General features: G+C 35.8%; 1 protein-coding gene across 5 annotated transcripts in view; it reads right to left on the bottom strand.

Annotated features, from left to right (window-relative positions):
* The window catches only part of FIGN (fidgetin, microtubule severing factor), a 385,491-nt gene that overhangs the window by 210,892 nt on the left and 154,480 nt on the right, over positions 1–20,119 (bottom strand). For 2 of the 5 annotated variants that reach the window (XM_084524066.1, XM_084524067.1), the window contains exon 3: positions 13,707–13,752. The exons of 2 other annotated variants lie outside the window; for them this stretch is intronic. The gene's annotated coding sequence lies outside the window, so the exon portion shown is untranslated. Of the gene's footprint in view, positions 1–13,706; positions 13,753–20,119 lie in introns of those variants that run through there. One more of the 5 variants, XM_084524060.1, reaches the window with a different exon arrangement.

Below are 20,119 nucleotides of genomic sequence, written 5' to 3'. Positions count from 1 at the left end.
ATTATCAGCTGACGGTACAGAGGGCCATTTGAATCAGAATACCATGGATATCAACTCAAGTAATGCTGAATGCTTAAGTGCAACAGTGCAGCTGCATGGAAAACTAAATTTCTAATCACAACAAATAATGTAATCAGGTTTATTCAATAGACATGACTTTTTTAACACTTGTTGACTGATACTGATTGTAAATGTTCTTTCTCCTTTTTCCAAGAAGAATCCTATATTTTAACACTTCTTTCACTTGGACTGATCTTCAGCCTACTCTTATGGCACTCTTGTGGCTACATTATCCTATTGACCAAAATTGCAACAGCAGCTGGTTTGGAGGAGGAATATGAGAATACTCTCATCTTTTCCCCACAAACTTTAAACTGTCAGACACACTAACACTTGGAACTTACTCACATTTGATATAGGCACAATAATATTTCCCTCCCCCTCCACAGGTCAAGACTAGTCAGTTTACCAAGTATTTTGGAGATAAATGAAACGTATTTTACACCTGGAAATACTACTGTAGAGATGAGTCATACAAAAAAAAAATCTAAATCATTATTGTTACCTACAGCCTGGCCAGTGTCATAATGAGGGAAACAGAGAATATAAAACAAAAATCTTTAAGAGCTAGCTTTTCTTGAAGAAGTGCTCTCTATTGTCTTTAATTAAATTGCTAAGTTTGAGAAGTTATTTATTTTTCATGGAGCATCAGCTCACCAGGCAAGCTTCCTCCAAGTTTTCTCAATTTTAATTACTTAATTACTTTCATAAGAGAAGAATCCATATCAAATTTTATTTCATATACGAAAGAAAAAATCATCTATGGTTCAGTCTCAACAATTTATATTTGTAGTCTGAAGAAGATCAGTCAAGGTCAAATAGGTGGCTCTACATCCACTGTATTAAAAAATGCCCCTGGACCTATAGGTAGCAATTTCTTAATAATTATAACAACCCAAGGACAGCTAGTCTTGGAACATATAACACACAAGACTCAAGCTACAGCTCTCTCAAGTCAACAAACCAAGCTGCTTCATTTACTCAGCTTGCTAAGAAATCTTCCTGTTCCCCAGGGACAAGTAGCCATCCATCCAGTCTTTCTTCAGCCAGGTCATGATTAGAGTAGAGAGATATTTTTAAACAGAACCTATTTAAGCTACTATTCTGAGTCATTAGTAGTAATCATGGCTTTTGGATATCCTCAAAAAAATGCTATTAAAGTCTTTATATTTAAGCTACAATAGGAGTGAAGTATAAATAATACCTGATGATTAGGTAAAAAAACAGTTTTCCACATACTTGAAATAGTATATACTTTATAGGTACCCAAATCAATATTTTTTTATTTTTGACAGAACCAAAAAGTTAGGTATCTTACAGGCTATATGTAATTCAGATCTGTGGCTTTACAAAACTAATAGCTAACCTGTTCTATTCAGACCAATATGTGTATGTCTGTGTTTATATATAAAATATATGAAGTAACCTTTTAGAAAATGAAGTTACTCAAAAATAATTAAATAGTACCAAATCAGGATTAACTTAGAGATATATACTTACTTAATTGATATATACTTACTTAGTTCTACCAGTTAAGTATTAATATGTCTATTTTTGTGGCTCTTCCTTTGATATGTTGTTAAACATCTATATAAATCGTTAATATGCTAGTTAAGTTGCTTGACATTTTTGAGACTTGTTGTTAATAGTATTTTCTACCTAAAGATTTAAAATACATCATAATCTTTAACTTCTGATTTGACACTATTGGGTTTAACAAGTAACAGCGTATGCAGCAACCAGCAACTCTCCATACAGGGTGGTTTAAGGTTTGTGACAAAATTGGTAGACTGACAACACGCAAGAAGAGTCATACTAACAAAGTCCTCACACATAATATCATTCACACTCATGTGGCATGAAGAAAGCTTGTGGAATTTAATCCCTCATCATGGTTTTGAAATGAACCCAACCCCGTAAGAACTTAAATCTAATCTAAAACAATACCTTATTTCATCCAAAGAAGTATCCTGAATTAGTGCAAACCTGATTTGATGGTAAGATCAAACCCTTCTTTTTTTTCAAATACGAGAGTAGTATCATAACTCAGTGTTACACACTGGCTCAAACTATCACTACTGTGTTGACAAAAGGCATCAACTTCTTGGAACTGTGTCAAACTATGTCTTCTGCCTTTCACACCCTGTTACACCTCCCCAGCCTTGGACACCTTTATAGATACTGGAAGGGTTCTTTGGAATATGCATTTCACTGTCCAGTAAGGCTGGTCATCTACATGCTCATTACCTTAACCTAAATCGCTTCCATGCTACTGTGGTGCATCACCACCCTCTCGGTGCTCAGAAATTACATTTCAGACAATGTGACAAGGAAACAAAGAAAATCAGTACAGCTTTCTTATAATTAGAAAGTTTTTTAAGGAACATTGAAAGCAAAAAGTTTAAGAATCACAGTCTGGTTAATTTTACATTATGCTTCCAACTCATCATTTGCCCTGGCAGGTTTCTAGACAAAAAGACTAGTGGTCCCTGGGAACTGAGACTGGTACGTAGCTGATATCTCACACTGCAGTTTTGATAGCTCGTAGTATTGACCTCTGAATGAAATGTCAAATCTTTTCCCCAACCCTGCTGCACAGACTACAGATTACAGTTTGCTTTTAAGGAAGTCCATGCTTTGTAGCTACCCCACAAATATGCAAGAAAAACTCATTATTTGACATGTGTTAGCCTCCTACTTGGGCAGGATCTCAACTTCTCTAAATCTCAACATTGCGTTATACTCAGAAGCCAACAGAGCTGCTGCTGTGATGTTGGATTTTGTTTGTTTGTTTTTGTTTTATACTTCTGAAGGTAGGATGCCACCCACTAAGGTTACCACCATCCAGCAATCTGGGTTATTCTTCACAAGGTCTCATGAAAATAATGACCAAACCTAACCCAGCTTTCACTGTGAGAAAATCATAGCCTTGAGTTCAGTGTCTAATCCTAGAATGAAGTGTCAGCGTTCCCAGAAATATTGCAAATTGTCATTACTCAAGGTAAATCTACTCAAACAATCATTGTCTATGTGGGAATTCAGAAGCTGAAGCTTTGTGGCTTGCATAGTAAGGCTGTGACTGCTAAAAATGAACTGTTACTAATTGATAGGTTTTTCAAAATGAAGATATATGGTATTTGAGGCCCTGTTTTGATCTTTTTTGCTTTCACACGTGCCCTTCTGTATCCTGTGGATCTTCTATGTGGCTCGGTGGGTACATGCTCCACATGGTATTCTGCCTTTCTGATGTTAAAATACAGCACATGGGCTCCTACACATAGTGTAGGAACTGTTCTTTGATGGACATGTAATCAAGCAGGAATTTGAAATATGGCCAAGACTTGGCTTTTATTTCTTGGCTATCGGACATAAGTGTGAATTTAGCCTGTAAAATTTATTCTTCCTTTATTGTACTAGATAAATTGAAATAAGTGGGAAAATCCTTCTTAATTCTTTCCTTTACAGCCAGTTCCACAAAGTGGGAGTTTAAGCTATCAGCACTTAGACATATATGATGTGATAACATTGTCAATACATGATGATTAGGAAATATTATCTATTTATTTATTTTTTTTTGTCATGAGAGAACTGATATGCATTTCTTTACTTTCTCTTGTAGTCTTAACAGTCATTGCCATTACACCCACTGTTTTTCTCCTGCATGAGCACACTTTCTTCAACTCGTGTTGTCACTCATTTCAGGATGCATGTTAAAATATTTGTCTTGCTATAAAATTCCTCAGTAGTCCTCTGCTACTGATATTCCGCTATCATTTGTTTGCAGATGTGTTTGTGAGCAGTTCTTCTAAGTACCTATTTTTAGCATTTTATTTACACACCATATATCATTATCCATATATTAACATTCTATCTATGCTACTATATAAATATATACTACATTAAAATATATATAAAGCATATTTTCATCAAGCATAGTTAGAAGTTTCCTTTTTGTTTACTGTTTTCTATTAATTGAAATAATCTTCTTTACTTGACACAGATCATCTTCTGCAATAATTAATGCTCTTTAGAATTCATCTGCAATAATATTGCTGAGTGTAAACTTCAACAAGAATAGCATGTTACCGTAGCATTAGTACATTTTTGCTTACCATGATGCAAACTACCATTCAGTTATTCTACTCTGCAATTCTGCAAGTTACAAAAGGATATTTCCATCTCACCAGAAAGTTCAAGCTTGAAGAACTTGTTTTTCTTATAAAATGTGATGGAAATATTATATATATAATACATATATGGAAAGTTTAATTGTTTTTGCAGTATTGAAATGTTATTCTAAATAATAATACAGCAAAGAGAATAAGACAAATGGCCAGTTCCAAACAAAACCTCTATTGAAACAAAATATTTCATTTAGATTTCTTTCCCCCACCCCCCTCATCAATAGTCAATTCACTTGTCCCAGATCTACATGAGGTCATTCAAATGGCCTTGGCTCCTTTTGCAATTTCTTAGCACCCAAAAGAATTTAAGCAGAACTCGTGTTCTGGCTCTAAATGTACAAGGTCATAAGGTTCTTCAGAGGGAGAAATTTTACAGAGTTTCAGTAACACTGCAGTTCATGTTATGCTGCCAGTTATCACCAAACAAGTAGATACCAAGTTTGTTATTCAAAAATGAAAAATTCCTTAAGCACATCTATAAGAGATGTAACCCCAAAAAAATATAAATAAATAAATAAAAAATCAAGGCCTGAAATCATTTACATAAAATGTCTGCTTTCTAAAAATCTGATATTCTGACATTAAATAGCAATGTATGCTTTGCTAATGATGTGAATTTCATACCACTATTGTCTCTGCAACGAGATTTTGCAGTAATTGAGTATATTCAGGAAACAATCCACAAAACTGCCATATATCAGAGCATCCTGCCATCACAGAGCATGCCCAGCATCCAGCTGTTGTCCTTTTGTACTCCAGAACTGCTGGAGTTTTATGCCTGGGTTTGTTTTGATGGCCTTTGTCTAACTTACACTATGATCTGCAGTCCTTGCTCTTTTTAACCCTTCTTTAAGCTATGTAGTCCATGCATTCAAAGCCCCTACCTGATACACTGACTGCAGAATTACAGCCCATCCAGCACTATTTCAGAAAGAGACTGGGTAATTTATCACTACCTTGAAGTCAGAATCCCTCTTACGAATGCCCATCAAGGACAATTCACCAGCTACTAGTTTCTTTACTGCATACATAATTATTTTCGTAACTTTAACAAAAGAAGATCTCTGCAAAAATGTTTCAGTTTCAGTTCAAAATATGATACAATTTACTAGTCTTTTTATTCAAATACTAGAAATAACATCAAAATATGATACTTTGGAATAACAAAATTCTATATTTTACTCTCAAAACATTCTCTTGCATTTTTAGTTTTACTTAGGGAGGACTATATGTTAGTATGAAAAGTTAAATAATTATATCCAATCAAGCCTGATCTCCAGATAAATAAAAATTAAACATAGTGAGTTAAAGTGAAAATTGCCTTGGCAATTTGCTGAAAACTAAAATTAAAGTCAATAGTCCTTTAGGTCAGTAACTGTATTTATGTAGTAATTCAAGAGATAAATTGTACTTTTACTCTTGTTTTCTAGAAGACTAACACAGTGTACTAACTACAGTACAACATATCTTTAATTTTCATTCTTAATAGAAAATGTTTAATTCTCATTCTATGTTTACATAGGAATGGAGTTGGGCTGTAAAAGAGAAACAGAAGTACAGATATAGAGTAGAAACTAAATAAATTTTAAATAACTTTCCTAAATAAAATGAAGGGATATTGAAATGCTCAAGTTTTCTTAATTCCTTATAACTGATTAAATTCATGAGTAGTAACACAAAAGCTGCTAAGTCATCACGTTGCACTACTCGGAGGAAGACCTCAAGAGAGGCATTCTTGTTAAAGTTGTAAAGTATCATTAATCCACAATAGCCAATAGTAGAGTATCACATGTGGGAGAATCCATATTTCAGAATTCCTCCGATTCTCCTACATCATTAAAATTGTCTCAATCTACTGTTTCAGCCATAAATGTACATGAAACTGAATGTGCCATTCAAAATATTGTTGGATACTCTAAAAAGCAAGCAAGCAAGCAAAATAAATAAATAAATAAATAGATAAAATTACTAGGTCACATGAAACAAACAAACAAACAAACAAACAAGGATATCTAATGGGTGTTAAATGTTTTTCCCTCATCATCAAACAAGGAAGAAGTCTCCCCGAGTGGGGTGGCAAGGAGACAATAGAAACCACCTTTTATGGTGCCAAAATCCCTACTGTCACCTGCTGTTCAGGAAACCAACATGTTTTTTTGGTCCATCTCAATAGCATTTTGGAAAGCTGATATCATGTAGTCTTCTTAGTCTTACTCAGAGAGCACTCACTAAAACACTTCCAAGCAAATTTTCATTTAGTAGAATAGTTTTGTTTTTGTAGTTATGAGAACAGCCCTAATATGTGATTCTATATAGTCATGGACATATTAGCCCAAAGACCCCCAAGGGGGTTGAGAATGTATTTGAATTATGAGTGTCTCTTTACAGCCTTTGCCCTGAAATAACACACTTACTTTTTTTGTATCTACAGCAAAAGCCACTTTTGTGTGGGTAAATAAGGTCCATTGCTGAAAACAATCATTTCAGGAGCTTATTTTTATCTTACTGATGGCTAGGGTTACACTGCAGATTGAACTGTAAAATATTCCTTCACTGATCCTTCGTTTCAGTGAGATGGAAAGTTTAATCCATATCAAAAGTATTCCACATGAAGAATATTCATGGACAAATGATACACAAAGAAATCTGCATATATTTATTGTTTTGAGAGAAACAATAGATCACCATGTAGTCACATCTAATAAATTCTTATCCCAGCAGTCTGTCTGTCTAAAGAAAGAAACACGTACCAGAAATACTTGCCAAGATCTCTATACTGTGACTTCAAAAAGCATTTGCAACAGCATGAAGGATTTTTGCTACTTCTTTTGTAAAGTTAGTACAGATCATAATTTTCACATTAAAAAAAAAAAACCAAATAAATAATAAATAATAAAAACTGCTATAGAAATCTTATTAAAAAATAAGAACAACAACAGTTTTTATGTTGTGCCCTATCCAGCTGACACTGTCCTTTTGGAAAGCCAATGACTTGTTAGTACCCCTAGCAGGAGTGTGAACAGATGCGTCCCTGACAGGCGATGGATGGTCAGGGTCCATCTGGCCAGTGCAGCCTGGACAGAAATGATGTATACAGCTTCATCAGCGAATGACTGTCATCAATCCTGTGCCATGGATAGCGTAAATGACAGCTACGCTGCAGCTGAGGCCCAGGTGTGAGAATGAAGAAGGGGCTGATTTAAGAATGCTGGGTAATCAGGAATGTATAGACTCCTGGACTTTAATTTGTATCTTTAACCTTCTATAAATATCCTGGTATACTGGAGCAGGTATGTGTTTTTAAAGAGTCTGATCATGAAATTAGCTTCAGGATGACAGACATTCTATGCTCTCCTTTAGCTGCTGATTACCCCAGTTCCCAGTATACATTAACAAATGCATGCTGAGCTTTGGCCACTGTTCTGTGGGCTCCACAATTTAATTATTACCTCATTGATTTTTCATGTATTTCAATTTTCTTTTCTTCAAGTCATAGTGACTGTCCTATTGGGGGCAATGTTTGTTTTCTCTTTGCAAGATTTCCTTGTGGAATTTATTTTGAATTCAAGGATTATTTTTTTAACCCATCAGGAACTCATATTTGCTTAGCCTGTCAGTTAATAGACAGGTGGATGCAGTCCCCAAAAATGAAACTCACCATTACGGATGACACCAAGTATAAACAAAAAACAATAATGCAGTGACCACTGCCAGTCCCTTACTAAAGGTACTTCAGTTTTTTAAATGGCCCTTTTTTATCATGCAGCAAAGAGCATGCATAATTTACATCTATTAGCATTTATTATTTCATAGCACTGGGGATGTGAAAATGGATACTATTATATCTTCACAGGATATTTCTTTGCTTAGATTACTATTTCACAATAAATCATTTTTCTTTATCAGTGGATCATATGGACTAATTGTTTCTAATTGTTTTAAAAGCACAGGAAGTTATGCATGCTTTATATAAATATATGACTCACTTGTTTCACTACACAGATATGTTTTCATTACCATAAACGGGTATCATCTATAATCATATTCTTTTAAGAAGTAGTTAAGTGCCAGGAACTACATTTTGACCAGGTAAAGGTATATTGCATGGCTGGAATGTGAGTTGTATGTAGACATCTTACTATATAATTCATGAACAACTAATATATACTAATATAATTCATGAACAACAAACAAACAAACAACAACAACAAAAACAAACATACAAACAACAAAAAAAAAACACATTTCCAATGTGTGGTCCACGCTTCTGGCAGGCATAAAGCTTACTGTATATTTCTTTTAGAATGAAACTTGAAAAAAAAACACAAATCCCTCTAGCTGTACCCAGAGAAGCTTTAGGAAAGTGGATGGTATTATCATAAGGGGTATGGATAGCAGGGTACAGGATAGCACTCCTAACACCCCCATTCCAGACAGAGAACTCAGTTAATATGCAGTGTATGCAGCAGAGAGGCCTTAACATGAACTTTGCAGAGGCAGCTACAAAGGGGCCACATTAATTGCAGGTTAGAAGGAATGTGATCAATTTTCATCTCCAAGTGCTGACTTTTGCTGGCTCTTCTTCAGGTTCTTGGAACAGAAGTGGAGCACAACAGCAGCAGAGGAAAGGGGAGATCCCTCAAGAACTGGGCATCCTGGTCCAGCTTCTTTTTCATCCAAACAACTAGACGAACTAGACTTGGCTTTTGGGTGTACATATACTGATGTTTGAGTGTGTGTGTCTGTACCTTAGTGTGTAAGCACATGTATGACTGCACGTGTGTGTGTATATGTGAGTGTGTGTGTGTGTATGAGTAGTCATATTTTGAAAATAGTTTAGTTCAAGCTCAATAAAAGTACTAGGGAAAAAAAAAGGGGGGGGGGGGGGGAAGGGGAGTCTGTTCTGGAGAAAGGAATTTGAAAATTTCTTGAAAACAAATTCTTCCTTTGGACAACTTGTAACGTTTTAGCCTCAAGGCAGAAAATGTAATTGATAAAAAATCATCCAAGTAAGCAGATGAAGGGCTGTCATTTGGATTTCCCTGAAGAAAACCTATTTGCTCCAACAGTTCCTTGCAGAAAAAAAAAAAAAATGTTTTTGTAGAAAGGAAATTTTTCATCAGAATACTAATGGAACAAAAATCCCTGATAAGTCTATACAAACCATATTACATATTATAAAGACCATTTTACAGGTTTCTATGAAACAGATTAATTGTACCTACACAGTCTACTGGCATCAAGTGGTTTAGGGAGAGATTGTCAAAAAACACACGTGGAATTTAGAGTTGATGATCTCTAAAAAGTCATTGCAATTTGTCCTCTGAAATTCTGAGCACTTGAAAAAAAAAATCTCTCCTTTAATATTTTATACGGCTATGTTTTAACCTTTAGAATCTGAATAGAGCCCCTATCTGTTTAGGCTTACTTGTTACCACCAGTAGTGCAGGTCAGTACTGATCAGATCAATACACCCCCAGGAGAAGAAGGAAGTAGAAGAGGGCTGTGGAGCACTGAGCATTTACCCCAATGAATCACAATTACAAGAACACCTGTGCTAACAAACTATGCCCTGATCCACTGGGAAAATGTGCTCAGTAGCCCTCAGAATTTCTCATTTATTATTGCTGGTGGGTTGGCCTGCAGTTGCATATTGTGCTACAGTGTAAAATTCAGAAAGACTATGGTTCAAGACCTCTTAGGATGACTAGGTTTTCATAGGGCTTTTTGCTCCTTCTCCTGTATATTTATTTTAACATTATCTTCAAAGTGCTGCTGAAGGCTTTTAATTCATACTTATCAAACTGTCACCACAAATATTAAGGAACACATTTTCAGAAAAGTTATATGCAAAAGCATGTACATCAGGAGCAATGTACATTTATTAATACCATCTGTTAATAAGCTGTGGCTTTATATCATGTGATAGAAAAAAAGAGAAAATAGAATGCTCTATGGTAATGAGAGTGCAAAAATTAGGAAAAATAAGCATACAATACTTGGAAATAGCTCCTTTATACACTGTCACAATAGTATCTGTTATTATAGGTATGGAACAGCTTTATTATTACTGTGTCATTACAGTAAATTATCCACCCATACTGTAAGGCAAGCCAGAAGTATAATGAGGAACTTCCACTGTGTGAGAGGTTGGACTGTCAGGAAATAGGAGTTAGATCTTTGCTGCCTTTAAAAACCTCTCTCTAAAGGCAAGGATATATTAGCGAATCTCAAGTTTCTTCACTTCTGTGTTATCTTAATATTGTTGTACAACATCTGTGATTCATTTTGCCATAAATGTCAGGAAACTAATAAATTCACCACTGAATGATGAACCCTTATGATTACATACAAGCCAGAATGCTTCCAAACTCTCACTGTGAAATTTAGCAGATAATATTGGTGGTACACAGCAGGCAGAGCCACGTCTTACATATTTTACATATATTTCACAGCGAAAAGCATCAGAGTAGGAGGCCATGCTTATGCATCTGAGAGGAAGGTGTCTATCCAGCAAGCGGAGTTCTTTTGGCTTCAAAAGTCATTAGGGTTTTAACATCATGCTGAGAAATGGCTGTTTGGAGAGTAGGACAGATGAAGACCTGGATACATTCTCCTTTTCTGTCTGGAAATCTTGTCTAGGCAAAATCTGAGACTTTGAACATATGTTCAGGATGTCTGTCTGTATGCCCTTCAGCCTTGTTAAAAAAGCAGCTGCTTTACCTCTGACTAGGCTATGGTACATCTGGAAGTCCCAGATAAGTCTGCTGTGCACACATAAGCCATTTTGGTGAAGCACATACCCAGTGAGCTGACACACTGAAGAAACATCATAGCATCCAGCTTATGCTGTGCTGATGATATGAAAAACAACTCCCGTGTGTTCAAAACATACCAAATTTACTGTATTTGCATTCATAGACCAGGCATATTCAGGAAAACTACAACATCCAACAAGTAAGGTAATCTGGGGGATATTTGGGGATATTTCAGCCTTCCCACTCTGGCACTATTTAGCACACTTCTGTATATTGATGAGTATGCACAAGGAATAGTGATTCTATATCTTACAGTCAGGAGAGGTAGGGAAGGAAGATGGGAAAGAAGATGGTGAGAAGGAAAGAAGAGTGAAACAGCTGGAGAAAGTCCCCCTCTTTGGTAAAGAGCATACATATCAAAGTGCTTTGGTGGAAAGAATCAGCTGAGCAGTAAGCCATTTAATTCATCACACTTCAGAGCAAGATGAAAATAACATAATTCCCACTTACATCATTCTCATTTACTGCTACATACATGTTTATCTGGATTCAAATTTGCATTTTATTTTAACCAAAAAGATAGTCAACTGAGTTGCCCTTTCCCTGTTATTTTTCTGGGAAAAAGCAAGTGAGGAATACTGGGTTCATGAAATGAGCAGATATTTCTTATGTCCATAAAACTATAGCAATGATAAAAACAATAAGATTTCTCTAATTCTGACCACCCTCTGCTTCTCTGACTCCTCAAACAGCTACTCTTTTCCCAGCATTGTGTATTTTCAATTAGACTACCACTCTCCAATCTCCTCAAACCAGACCACATCTAACACATTTCCTTATACAGACCTTATCAGATCTTTCAAGGCAAAGTACCACATGGTACTGAATAAACAAATTAAGAGGAGGGCAAGTCCGCAAACACAGAGTACACTTGTTGTCATTGACACAATGCCTTTTCAGTCATCACACCAGCCTGTGAATCATAGCAGGATAAAATGAAGAAGGATAAACAAAAGTGATGGTCTGTATTTCTTACTAGTATCAATTTACATTACTGTAAGCAAATTAGGAAGGGAGTACTTAATGTGAGATATTAGTCATTTTTAAACATTTTTTTCCTCTGGCAATACTCGTACAGTCAATATTTCATATATTCCTTCTGTGCCTTAAAACTCCTTCGAAGCATTTTTGCTATTCTGGTTTAGGGACTTGCTTGATTGGAAACCACTAAGCATGCTTAACCGTGCCACATATTTTTCCTTCTGATTAAAATGCAGGCTGGCACAAGCAGAGACTGATGGCCTCTGAGTTTATAGATTGACCAGGGCACCTGCCGTGCAAGCATCTTTGTGCTGCCCCATCACTGAATTTCATTCTGACCTTGAAGCATCACACTTGATAAAGCTGAAAGTTAGTTCCATTTCTATTTCCAGACTGTTTTTTTAGTATCCCTTAACAGACTGTCAATTGTACTCTGACACAATGGTGCCTGCTTCTTGGAGGTTGTAGCTCTCAAGCGATAGCAAAGTTGATGCTTTTACCAACAGACTTTTGCAGCTCTTCTGCATGATTCTGATTTTATGTTTTTTAAATAAATCATAGCAATATAGAACAGGAATACATCTTGAATCTCCAGCAATTTTGCTGGAGACCTGAGACTACTTGGACATATTGTTACCTGCCAAGCCTTTTTAGATAAACGTCTGTTCAACTTAGCTCGTAAGCAGTAGTTGGAAGTGAAGTTTCCTCAAAAAAAAATAGAGCACTCTCTGAAATGTCTCTTAGAGAACTACAAGTATATGTACGGTTCACAATGAATGCCAACTTTTTTCAGGACAAAGCTTCTAACTTCTGCTCCAGTGTAGAGCAAAATGAATACAGGAATTGGAAAAATATTGTTTCTGTGTTTGTGACATTTCAAATCATTGATCTTTTCTGTCTGCAATCAAGAATAACTTAAGTAGCCTGGAAACTAAGGTATCTTTAACTCTGTGCTAACGATAATCACATTTTACAACAGTGGGGATCGGATAGAAGTATGTTCCTTGTAACGGACTATGCTGAAACCACTATAAAATTGAGAACATAACTTACATAGAGATTTGGCTCAGATAACAATGAAGAACATCTTGCCAAAGCACATATGAAAACCTTACCAGAACACAAATAAAATAAAGTTAATATCACTTCTAGAATTAGAGCCTTGGATGATGATTTTTTTTTTTTTTTTTTTTTTTTTTTTTTTTACCTCTGAATCTTATGCAAAATCACCAAGCATTTCTTTGTCTGAGTAATGCTCATGACGTTGCATCAGTGCGATGATAGCTTTCTGGAATGGCTTATACATAAAATATAGCAATAGCTGCAGCTACAAAACACACCAAACATCTGAAGACAAGCCATCAAAAGCAAGGAAATTCTGATTTCTAGTTGAGGCCTGTGACATTCACAGGCTATACAGGAATACATGGGATGTTATACAGCATTGCGCATCATTATTGTGGAAGTCATTGTTTCCCTCATTAGTGCTCTAGATCTGTACATTACTTCCATTGCAGGTCATGACCTTCATGCTGACAGTCCATCCTTAACTCACCCTTTTGTGCCTAGGTATTGTAGCAAATTTGCTACTGTACGTGACATCTCACACTTGAATTTTCTGCAATATTTGAAGCCATGTATCCCATTCAAATGTACTACTTACCAACTCAGAAGTCTTCAGGAAACCATTAAGAAGATACGGGACATATCTAAAGTCAAATCAGATATAATTTCATTTGTAAGTGTTGTATTTTATTATAATATTTAAGCTGTAGATCTTTGTAGAGCTTTTAATTTTACATGATAGAAGAATGTGTAAATGCAATACCTTGCAGCAAAGTTAAAATATTCCTTTTTTTTTTTTTTTTTTTTTTTTTTTGAAGTATACTAATCTTTTGCAAACAAAGAAAGACATTTTGCATGTTCCATTGGAAACATACAAAATGGCAAATGCTTCCATGCTCAATGTCCTAATTTCTGTTTGTATTATTTACAAGTATAATTTAGTATGCTGCAAACGTGTTATCATTTCAGTTTTAATGCAATTGAAGATAAATGACTAAAATTTAGCAGTGATTCTGGACTCCTGAAAAACCGTGCTTGACACGGTACCATACTGCAATGGAACAGTTCGTATGCAGATGTCGACATGGCAGAGCCATTATGATAGATCATATCAATTCATAATTTGGCTTCATAAATATGTAGTCTTACTGACACAATATCTAACAATCACAAATCCTGCCCTACAATGCCAATGTACAGGACTGGTCTTTGTGCTGAGGAGTTTGAAGTGTAACCTGAAAGGATGTGGTGTGTGAAGAAAAGATAATAATCACATTATAATTAGTCACCTTCTGTTTTGGTATCAGAAAAACAGTGTGAAAACCAGGGAAAGAAGTCAGTTAGGGACTCCATGTCTGGGAATGTCTTTATTATTTACTTAGCTTTACTGTCCATGTTCCCTGTTTCCTGTTCAGAAAATTGCTCAGAATTTGGCAAACTATGGAAAATTGTTTGGTTAAGCCAGTGGAGAAAAAACAAACGAAAAAAAAAAAACAGCCTGAGTTTGGTTTTATGGTCATATAGAGAAAGAAGCTGGCTACAGTATTTTGCAGCATTTTCCCTTGTTGTTTCAAAAAAATCCTGTAGGGAATTGTTTTATAAAATTAAATTTTGAAGTTTTGTTTGAAATGTGCAAAATCCTTCTCTAATCATTTAACGCGACTGATGTTAGAACCCTTGGAAATGAAGGTTAAAGCCAGAGAACCACACAAACATGGCTATGACAGTTACCTCCACCACAGCTTCAAGAGCATCCCACCTCTACTGTCAATGTGTCAACTGGCAAGGATTTGATCCAAAACACAGATTTCTGACAGTTTCAAAATTTGCAGGCATGTATAAAAAAAGGATTCAGTTTTGTGTCCCAGCTCTATTAGATGTTACCATGATGTTCACATTACGTATCCAACATTATTCCTATCACTTTAGTTTCATGCTTTTGCCCAAATTTCTACTCTTCTTGCTCTTACCATCAGGTTAATAGCTGGAGGAGAGGATGCTCAGTGGATATAAATGACTCACTTGGCTGATCTCAAAATACAGTGAGCTAATGCACCCCAACAGAGGGTCTGCACATCTAAATTTCATTTCCATGATTAACTTTTTAAAAATTTTGACAGAAAATACCCTTTAAAAGTAATCTTAATTACAGCTATGTATACAGGGTAAACAGAGACTATACTGATATACATGCTTTCTAAAATAAAACATATTGTGTGGGCTGAGAACTTTATATTGACTTCTGGTGCTAAGAGAATTTTTACGAAGGCGTTATAAAACCCTCAGAAAAGGAGTTTGTAAAGGAAACTGGAATATACCTTTATCTATAATGGCACGGCTGGGGGCTACTATAATAATCCTTTAGCTTTCATGTGGCCATCTGGAGGCCTATTAAAACTAGTATCTAAAACAGACTCCCAAGTGTGTTGAGTTTGCCAGTTCCCACTAAGTCACTAAAATAAGGGAGTTTGCCCTGCTATAGGGTGAAGTGTCCTCTACAGAGAGAAGACAGCTTGAACTCTAACCTTTTACACTGTGAATATGTTGTGTACAGGCTGATTTTGATACATACACTCTAATTGTGCAAAAAACCTAGCCCTAGGTCTGTTGTGCACCTCTGGGGTTGTATGACAAGATGGAAGAGGCTAGGCAAAGTGAGAATGGAAACATTGTGAATTTAATGAAGTATTGGATTTCAACTGAGAAGTATGCTATTCTGATTTGTACAGAGAGCAGCAGTAAAATATTGACAATTTTGCTAGACACTACTTTCCTTGCTCAAATACAAGCATAGAAGTTATATATACATTTATTTAGTACTGCAAGTTTTTATCCAAAATGTAATGGAAATAAATATTTGAATATGTAAATTATTTCACGGCATAGTTTGAGCTCTCTGTTTTTTGTTCAATTAAGATTAGGTTAGTATGAATGCACTCAATAAAAAAAAATTAAGTCAGTGGAGACTGCATATCATTTTTCCAAAATAGTCTTTTCCATGCACTCATTACTGATCTTGTTCAGTAATGCGGCTGCATCCTATTATACCTGATACATCAAAAATAAATAAAAAATAATAAAAAAAAAATTGTTGCTCTCTAAATCTGCACTAGAGCTCAGATCTAGGACCAAAAAGGATGCATTAATTGCTTTACTGCTTCACTGCAAAGCCGCTCTTAAAACATAATTCCTTAATGAAGTCCGTTAATTTGTTCATGGCAGTACACAAGCTGTTCAAAATGACACAGAATTGCACTCTGTTTTCTAACCCCTGCAGTTTCTTCTGTTAGTCACTCTGTCTTGTGTTGTTATCCCATGGATAGTAATTATTTTATAGTGGCTGTAATTAGGAGAGAATTAGGCTTGGTAAACAAAACCTGCCTTCTCCTGTTAATAGCTAAGGATAATAAATTTGGCTCTGACATTCACTATATTTGGACAAGGCTTGGCCTTCTTCCAGTTTTCCCAATAAGAACTTTATTATATAATTATGCCTTGGAGGGGCTCATATTACAAGGTAATTTTTTCTCTCTCTCTCTTTTTTTTTTTTTTTTTTTTTTTTTTGTTAAGACACATATTGCATGGCTTCCAGCCAGTAAATGATATACTGTAATATATGCCTCCAATAAATGTTTTAAAATCTCTCTTAGTAATATCCTGCTGGAGTTACACATTGCAATTCAGTGGATATATTTCCAGGATTTCTTCATAATGTAAATTATTTTCTTTTGCTCACATTGTCCAACATTATAACAAGTGTTTAAAAAGAAGCCTAGGATTATTTTTATCAGCAAATGACATGGTTAGATTCTTAACTTATCATACCACAGTAGTTTTAAAGAGAGTTTTCATACTTTTTATTCTGTGAGTAAAGTCACAGTTTTGTTGACATGCACAGAAGTATAGCAAGTATCTTATGTTCTATTTTCAGCATGAATTAAAAAACAACCCTTTGTTCCATCTTTCAGCCCACACACTAATGCATCATCTCCCACCCTTCCCTTTATTTTATCCTTTACCTTTTATGTAAAATACAATTTAAGTTAACACACAATAGCACAAAATGCTTTTCAAAGAGAGTCAATCATAAGCTAAATAGAAAAGGAAGGGCTTAAGGGGAAATTTATAAAGTGAGTGAGTGTCTTGAAAGAGAGAAAGACAGAGTTGCAGTCACAAGGAGGTGCAGAGATAGGATCAAGACTGGGAAAAGAGAGTAAGCAATTAAATTCTGAAAAACAACCAAATAAGATAAATACAGAGTTTTAACTGTTTCTCCTGGTGCTGAGTTACAACTGCTAGTAAAATGTAGGTAAATTACTTGTCATAACTGCATTCACCAAGTTTCATAAGATCTATGTAGGTAAGCATAATTTGGTATACATGTTTAAAGACATAAACCAGGTCCAGGGAGATTAAAAATTAATGGAACAAGAACACAATCCAAAAGTCATGCTTCCAGGTCATCTTCTCTGGTCACTAAACAGCACCCAGCACCTTTTCAGTTCTATTTTCCTGAATACTATTTTATGGTACAGGTTAAGATATGGGTATTTCTCAATTATAAAACCCACCAGGTTTAGATGGGAAAGACTGGGTGCCAAATGTATTTGGTGTAATAGCATATTTTGTATATTTTTACTTTACTCATATGTAGGCACTCTTTCTTTTCTGAAGACACTCAGATCAGTACTGATACCTCAGCATGCATTCCTCAGGGTGAGACAAGTCCAAAAGACTGGGAGAAGAGAACTGGGATACATGCCAAGACAATGATATCTACAAAAGCATACCCAAGTCCTCCTGGATAGGCAACGGTGATTAGTCTTAAGAATACTATGCACAAATAAATTACAGAAAATAAGTGTTATTTTGGTGCATAAATTTCAAATACCAAAAAAAAAGAAATTATACCACCTCAGACATATGCTTTAGAATTTTAGGCATAGCTTAGCACTAACAAAGTAAAGATCTTAGCCTAAATAAATGTGCACTAGAGGATTACAGTGGATTAATTTGGCCCAAGTAATGCATCTGAAAAACAAAAGGGCAGGGACTGAGTACAACAATCATTAGAAACAGAACAAAACCATTAGGTCAGCTAGTCTACTCCTCTTCCAATTTCTTAATGTAGTACTGGCCATGACAATGAAATCTTCCATGTTCTCTCGAAAAAAATATTTTTTATTATTCAAGCTAAAAAACTGACACCACCTGCCTTGGCAAAGAAATGGCTAAATATTCCTAACTGTTTTATTCATACCTCAGAGGACATACATTCCACATTCCTCTAGAAACCATTCTGTTATTTAACTGCTGCCCGTTAACTTTTTAAAACGTTTGAGTTATCTCTGTTCATCTCATTTCACTTCCCAAAACTGCCTTAGATGAGAGCCCCCTGATTTGCCACACAGTCCATGAGGGAGCAGGGTACAAGGAGCACCACTTCTATCAACATGCACAGAAATGACAGAGGAGACTGCAGAACTGAAGGAAAGTTTTATTTTTCTTTAATCAGCAGAAGGGTGCAGACAAGCAGTGATTTCACGGTGCTGTTGCCAAAGAGGATTGGTCTCAAGATCTCTCCAAAAGAGAGAGCTTTCCTCTTCCTTCTTTTTCCTTCCTGACCTTATTTTCTTCTCTTTTTTTCTTATAAGGATTGCAGAGGAAGGAAAGGAAAATAAAGCTAGAATAGTATGAAAGGTTCTCAAGCCATGTCCTCCCTGTTCCTGAGATGCAGGAGACACGAGACCATGAGTGACTGGTATGTATACAGTAGCATTGACTGAAAATTTCTTTTGCCATCACGTCTTAAGCTACCATGATCTCACTTTCTGGGAGATATTATATGACTCATAATTTACAAATATCACTTCAGAAGGAAGAGAGGGTGGGAAGGAGACATAATTCTGTCCTATAGTCAAAGTCCAGCTACCTGACAAATATTAAGGACCAATAAATGTGCATGTTGCCCTATGATGTACAAGGTGGCCAGACTCAGCCTTTGATATATGACCAGCAGTAGCACACTTGCACCAAAGAACCTGTACCTGATGTCTCTAGGAAGTGTTATGATTACCCTCCAAATATTTCATGCAAATTTGGACAAAGGTGAGGTGACAAAATAGCCAGTCTCTTCAGAAGAAAAATTAATCACATCTTAATAAACCCCACAAAAAAAAAAAAAAAAAAAAAAAAAAAAACTGTAAGGGTAAAAACACAGATTGTAAGGATGAAACAGCCTACCTCCTCTTTCCTCTCCCCCTCCTACACTTTTACCTTGTCTCTATACCACTCGAGTGGTGCTAAAAGGCAATAAGTGGATTAAATCATCCTGTGGTAACTTCCAGGAAAGGGAACTTACTGAAATCCTAACTTAGGATATGTACAGCTGGCCAAGAAGAGATCTGGGAGGATATCAACAGAGCAGGTGCTTAAAAACCTGCTTTCAGGACTTCACAGTTGCACTTTACACTGAAGAGCTCTGTGTTTAGTCCAAATTGTGTATGGCGCCAAATTTTACCCTGGCTACCTACAGCCATTGTATAAATGGAATATGGACACTTTCGCACATCTACAGTATCCGTTAATGCGCATGTTTCTGGCAGATCCAAGGATTAAGCATGCTTTGTTTCAAACAGGGATTTGGAGTTTGGTTTTTTAAAAGGCTGGGGAAAGCAAACTCAGAGAAGGGCACAGTGAACAGCAGGGGACCGAAGCTCCTTTTATCATTATTCTAAAATGAGATAAAGTGAAGAGATGGTCATGAAGAATACCAGACATTAAATAGCATCCCTGTGTGCAAATCAGAAGTGTAAACTTTGTTTTAAATAATGGCTTACAGAGGGAAATGGTTTGTTAGAAAGAAAAAACAACACTGAAAAAGGTGATAGAGACATGATGGTATCCTTATCGGAAATATTAGAGAATAAAGATAAAAGGTTTTGGTTGAGAAGTATATATATAATATCTGCCATGGTTCTTTCTGTGCTATTAGTATGTCCTCCTATGAGC

Source organism: Aythya ferina (genome assembly GCF_964211825.1).
Source record: "Aythya ferina genome assembly, chromosome: 6".
NCBI classification, from domain to species: domain Eukaryota; kingdom Metazoa; phylum Chordata; class Aves; order Anseriformes; family Anatidae; genus Aythya; species Aythya ferina.
Note: the sequence above shows the minus strand (reverse complement) of the source record. Positions and strands in the feature narration are given on the sequence as shown.